The following is a 6,959-nucleotide window of genomic DNA, read 5'->3' as shown; positions in this document are numbered from 1 at the left end:
CTAGGGATCTAAGATTTTTAATTTCAGAACTTTCTTTGAGCCTAGCTTCCTTTTGTTTGCTTTTTGAATAACTCAGTGTTTCACCCCGAATCCCACATTTGAAGGCATCCCAGACTATTTCAGGAGATGCAGTACCTTTGTTATTAGAAAAAAATTCCGGGATCCAAGTGTTCATGTGGTCAATATAAGATGGGTCATACAGTAATTTACGGTCAAAAGACCATGAACGGGTGGTATTAGAAGTATTCAGTTCAAATTTAAACATTAAAGGGTTATGATCTGAGATAATTTTCGGAAGAACCTCATATTCCACTTGCGCTAGGTCATTATATAGTCCCTTAAATACAAAGAAATAATCTAATCTAAAAAATCTTTGATGCGGTGCAGAAAAAAAAGTATACCCAAACATCCCTGCTCTTTTCTCATGTCCTACATCGGTTAGTCTATATTCTTGGATGATCCCTTTAAGTGCTGCAAATACCTTCTTCTTCCTACCCTTATATGGGGTACTACTATGAATGTCGAATGTTTCTTCCAAATGTAGATTAAAGTCTCCACAGAATATAATATTGGAGGACCATTGTGCCAGTTCTACACTTAGATGGTTAAGCGCAGCAGAGTCATCCAATATAGATGCATACATTGAGCATATAGTAATAATCAGTCCTCCATATTTAAGTTCGGCAATCACCCGTCGTCCAGATAAGTCTTCTTTAACTTTTTTTACTTCCCCCATTCCATGTCTCTTAAGAATTGCAACCCCTCTTGTTGTAGAATTCTGACGAGAGCACCCTACCACTTCCAATCCAAGATCTCTTAAGCTCCCTCTGCTAAACCAGGCAATATGAGTCTCCTGAATGCAGACTACATCCACCCGCATAGTTTTTAACATCTGAGCCATTATACCCCTTTTTCTTTTATCATTCAAACCACATACATTGATAGAACATATCGACAATTTAGCCATTATATATCATTTTTAAGTAAACTTGCATAGTCAGAAATACATGAACAACAATTACCAAAATTCGGCACCTGCCGTAAGTGGATCTTAAACACAAAACATATACATCTTCCAGCTGTATGACCTTGCACCCCAAGAAAAAAAATAAACTTCTTCCCACCCACAACCCCCACTCTTCCCCCCCCCCCTCCCTTCCCCCAACACCCCCCCCACCAGAAGAGTAAGGGCTATTGCCCTCATTGATGGTATGTGAGTATGGGCTGTGAGTTCCGCCCGGGCCTGACCAACCTGACAAAAAGAGAATAGAATGCATCTAGGACAAGAAAGGCAAAAGAAAAATAGCATAAGACACTGCTAGGGGGTCAGCCCATTCAAACTAAATACAATAATACCCCTGACCTCTATCCTATAAAGATTATTACATAATTTCTAGGAATTGTTGTGCTTTTATCTCCGAAACAAAAAATAAGGTTCTTCCCTTATGCACAACTATAAGCTTGGCTGGATTCAATAAGAAGGTTTGCCCCCCCTTAGCTTGCATAGGTGACATAAGCTGTTTAAGTCTCCAGCGTTGTTGAACCGTTGCGGCACAAAAGTCTGGTCTAACGAAGAATTCATGCCCCAAGCCTTTTCTGGGTTTGGATGGCCTTGCCAGATCATATAGGATCTCTCGGAGAAGATAGTTCTGCACACAAATGAGAATAGCTCTTGGATGTTTATTCCTCCCCTCCTGGTCCGGTTTTTGATTGAATGGGAAACGATGGGCTCTTATAATTTCTTTGTCCCAGTCCCATCCAGTAAGTTCCTGAAAGGCATCTGAAAACATCTCTACTACAAACCGGCGAACATCCTTCCCTTCTGATTTTTCCCCAACTCCCAAAATACGTAAATTGTTACGCCGTGCACGATTCTCTAAATCAGTTAATTTCCAGTCAATATCTTGCCTAGTGCTATCCAAGTCTTTAATTGAGTTTTTTGTAGCGTTAACTCATCCTCTACCGCAGATATAGTGTTTCGGTCTCTTGCACTCTCAAATTAGTATCCGTGCTAGACTTGGCCAATCGTCGAACGACATTCTGGAGTTTACGTATATCTCCCTGGGTCCGAAGACCCTCAGCCTTGGTTTCCTCTCTGTGAGTCATGATCATACGATACATTGAAGCCTGTCATTTATATATGGATTTTAGTGTAACCTCCTCAGCTTCCTCTAGTAACTCTGGATTTTCAAGATCAGTCTTATTATTTGCACCGGCCCCATCCCATTGAGGTTGACTCATGGCACTTATATTCTCATTAGATTTCTCCTCTATGACCTTGCGAACAGTATTTGATACTCCTTCATTTGTTAAAAAATCAGAGCTGAGCATATCTTCTTCTGAGATTTGATTGCAATCATCCGCCCAGTCTTTTTCATGAAGATGCCCCTCATTTAAAAGCTCTTCTTCAAGATCTCCTTCCGATGCAATTGATAAATCAGACATTGAGAAAAATTGGCCCCCTGATTCCATAGACTCTGCATCTTGTTGTTCAATCAGCCTGGGTGAGACTCTAACTCCCTCTACAGCGAGGCAAAGTTCAGATAATACGTCATCATCATTCACTCCCCCTCTTACTCCGGCTCCTTCATCATCTAGAGCTAAGACAGCAGGGGATTTAGCTGGTTGGCTTATGTCAGTTTTTTTAGAGACGTGCTGGAGCCTTAGAGGGGGTTGGTTCATTTGTAATACTTCTGTTAGGATTAGTTATAGCCTTTTTCTTGAATAAATCAGATATGATGGGCTCTTTAGTAACACCATTTGTTTGTGAATTGCGGTTTTCTGGATCTGCTACTGTAGCTGTAGTTGATTTCTCAGCCACACCTGGGGTGGTATTTGCAGAATTAGCCAAGTTGGTGGTGTTTTTTTTTTGTTACTCTGCCTTTAGGAGCCATATTTAAGCAAATTTTCTCTGTACCTTTCCCTTAACTTGGTCTTGCTGTAACCATTTGGTAAGAATACCTTTTACTGGACTATTCTCTGCAATCCTTTTCTTTGTATCCCTTTCCTTGCTAATTCATTCCCTTTTTTTCCCACTCTTACTTTTCTTTAATCTCTTGCTTGTCTTACCGTAACAATTATTCTTGAAAGGTCTTAGCGTTATCTCTTGGAATGTTAAAGGTATTCGCAACCCTGTTAAAAAAACAAGTCTTATCTCATTTGGCGAGATTGACATGTCAAATTGCACTATTGCAAGAAACACACCTCAAACCTTAAGATTTGCCTTCACTGCGTAAACAATGGGTAGAAGAAATGTTTTGTTCTCCGGCAGTGAATAATAAAAATGGCGTGGTTATTTTATTTCACAAGTCATTAAATGTTCAGTTACATAATGAGTTTCATAATAACAATAGGAGATGGTTGTTTTTAAATACTACTGTTAATGATGCACAATTTTCAGTTTGTAATGTCTACGGCCCTAATGGCATTGATTTATCTTTTTGGAACACATTTTCTACTCTTCTCACTTCGCATGCAGCTCAAAGTTTAATTGTAGGTGGTGATTGTAATCAACTCATGGACCACTTTCTGGATCGGAAATCTCAAACCAGATATTTTCCCAATAAGATGCAAAAGTCCTTTAATAGGGCCATATCCTCTAGAGGTCTAATAGACAAATGGAGATTCTCCCATCCCGACACATTAGAATTTTCCTTCTTTTCCCCTGTTCACAAATCTCATTCCCGAATTGAGTATATTTTCCTTACACAACACGCCTTGCAATTCATGACTAACTCAGATATTGACTCTATCCTCATTTCAGACTACGCCCCGTCATTTTAGACCTGGATTACCCTTCACCTCCTTCCGCCTCTCGTTGCTGGCGCTTCAATATTTCTCTTGTCTTAGATTCCCAATTTGTTGAACAATTTACATCCTTTATGGAGTGATTTTTCCTTAACAATCTTGATTCTACTCCTCATTTTCATTTTGTTTGGGATGCCTTCAAGGCAGCATGCTTGGATTTATTATTTCTTTTGTATCTCACAAGAAAAAGAGAGCTTTCTTGCAGTCCTCCCTTATCCTTAAACAAATTAAAGACCTTGAACATCAATATTTTACAACAAACTCTACAGATACATTATCTTCTCTCATTAAAGCAAAAATACAATATAGTAAACATTCATGGAACTCTGCTAGTAACAATCTTCTCAAATTCAATGCAAAGATGTATGGTAGAAGGAATAAGGCGGGTAAGTCTCTTGCAAATTATCTCAAAATTGAGAAGCAAAAATCCAAAATTGTTGCTATTAAGGATACTCAGGGAGTTTGTCATTCTGCTAATGACAAGATTCTTGATTGTTTTGTTCAGTACAATACCACCCTCTACACTCCAGAATCCAACCTGACTTCTATACAAATCAACTCCTTTTTTCAAACCATTCCTAAATCCTCCAAAAACTATATAGATCTCACTTCCCTGGATACCCCTATGTCTGACAAAGAAACAATCAATGCCATCACTTTATTGCCCAAAGACAAAACCCCTGGTCCAGATGGCTTTACTGTATGCTTTTATCTCCATTTTATAGCCACCTTAATATCTCATTTACTCTCATTGATTAATTATTTTCTTACTGCAGGTAAATCTGCTGGATCTTTCACTCAGGCAATTCCGTGTCTGATCCCTAAAAAAGACAAAGATCCTTCCATGTGCAAAAACTATAAGCCTATTTCCTTAATTAACACCGATTGTAAAATTTATGCTAAAATTCTGGCCAAACCAATCAATAAAGTCATCCCTGATCTCATTAATATTTATCAATCAGGGCTTGTTAAGGGTAGATCAATTACCGACAATTCAATAACTTTTCTCAAACATCATTCACCTGGCTTCAAAGATGGATTCCCCAGTTGCATCTATAACATTAGATGCTGACAAAGCATTTGCTATGGTAAGCTGGGACTTTATGTTCAGAGCATTGCGCTGGCACGGTTTTAGTCCCCATATTATTCAGCATATCCAATTGTTATACTCTGCCCCTTCCACTTCCATTTGGGTCAACTGCTCTCATACCCAACACTTTTCTCTCCCTAGAGGTACCAGACAAGGTTGCCCCCTTTCCGCTCTTCTTTTCATTCTTGCTTTAGAACCTTTTCTGGAAAGAATTAGGCGCTCATTGTCTTATGCTGGTTTTACATTTCAGAATATTGATATTACGCTGTTGATATTATTCTTTACATTTCTAATCCGTCAACATCCTTGCCTGCCCTATTCTCCTTATTAAATGAGTATTCTTCAGTTTCTGGCTACAAGTGACATATTGATGAATCTGAGGTTTTACCCTTAAACAAAGTTTGCCTCTCTCATATGTTTCAAGGTTCTGGCTTTGAATGGAATCCTCGCAGCATCAAATGTTTAGGTGTCCTATATGAGAATATCATTAGAGAAACAATTAACATCAATCATGCAGACATACTGAAAAAGCTATCTACTCTCATTGAAGGTTGGTCCCCTCTTTTCCTTTCTTGGTGGTGAAGATTTTCATCTAATAAAATGATGCTCCTTCCCATTGTTAATTTTCATCTTTCCATGCTCCCCATCTCTTTTTTGTCAGAAATATCAATCGAATCCTCATAAAGTTTTTATGGAACAATCGTAAAGCTAGGATTTCTTTGTCCCGTCTCCAACAACCCAAAGACCTAGGAGGTATTAATTTTCCTAATCTTACCCAATATCACTCTGCCTTCACATTAAAACAGATTTGGCCTTTTCTTTCAAACCTTTCTTGCCATACATTAACTGCTTGGAGTTCAAACGAGCTAGCACAAAGCTCACCCTTTTCATTTCTTACAGCAACTCGTCTAACTCAACCACCAAAACGCTTTATCACCCCCATATTAAAACACTCTAAAGCGCTTGCTGTCTCGCTTCTTCACTTTACATATTGATTCTCATTCTCAGATCCCAATTTGGTATAATAAATTCTTGAAAATTAATAACGAGCATTATTTTGGAAGGAATGGATCGATAAAGGTATCATTGCTTATGACCACTTACTCAAGAATAACTTACTGAGAGATTTCTCAGACATTCGTGACTCTTTTCATGTTTCTGATACAATTTCTTCTCAATATCCCTTGTTAAGAAATGCCCTAGCCCGAGTACTTTCTCATAATGCCCCTCAGCCCATTACTGCTCTGACCCTTTCCCCATCACCAGATTTTTCTATTCCTCTCAAAGCTTCTGCTATATAAAAATTTCTCTCCCTTTCGCAAGTTGTTAGGGTCAAATCAAAACTAGACCTCTTATGGGAACAAGATGTACCTCAGGATTTTTCTCATCAAATCTGGGATTCTATCTGGTCAAAAATACTTACAGTCTCTCATTCTGCAAGCCCTACACAGACTCTATGTTATTTTTATAATAGACTCTTTTTTACCCCTTCTGATCTCCATAAATTTAGACTGCTTGACTCCAAGAAATGCTGGTCATGCCCTCATGTTAATAGTGATTTCTTTCATATGTTTTTTTCACTGCCCCTTGGTTAAGTCTCTTTGGTCCAATATATGGGCTAAGCTTAATGATATTTTAAACACAGATTTCCCTTTTGATATTGTTCATATTTTTTTAGGTGGCTCCTCACCTCTTTGGAATGCCTCATGTAATGTACGTACATTTATTGATTTGTTTATAGCTATTTCCTCTCAGATCATCAAAACCAATTGGAAGAACACATCAAAAATCTCACGTAATGCCTGGTGGAATTTCTTATGCCATCATCATAGACTTGATTCTGCTTACACCACCTCTGTACCTTTACTAACTAAAAAAGATTTGTTATGCTTACCATTGACTGATTTTCTCTCTAGACATGTTATTTGAAGTTTCTGCCTTTCTATCTATTTGTTCCCAGCTGATATTCTCATCTTACTTTTTCTTATCTATATGTTCTTTATAACTACTTGGTATTGAATGTATATGTTATGTTTTTTTCATTCTTTCTCTCTCTCCTTCC

This window comes from Lissotriton vulgaris, chromosome 3_1 (genome assembly GCF_964263255.1).
Source record: "Lissotriton vulgaris chromosome 3_1, aLisVul1.2, whole genome shotgun sequence".
In the NCBI taxonomy this organism is placed as follows: domain Eukaryota; kingdom Metazoa; phylum Chordata; class Amphibia; order Caudata; family Salamandridae; genus Lissotriton; species Lissotriton vulgaris.
Note: the sequence above shows the minus strand (reverse complement) of the source record.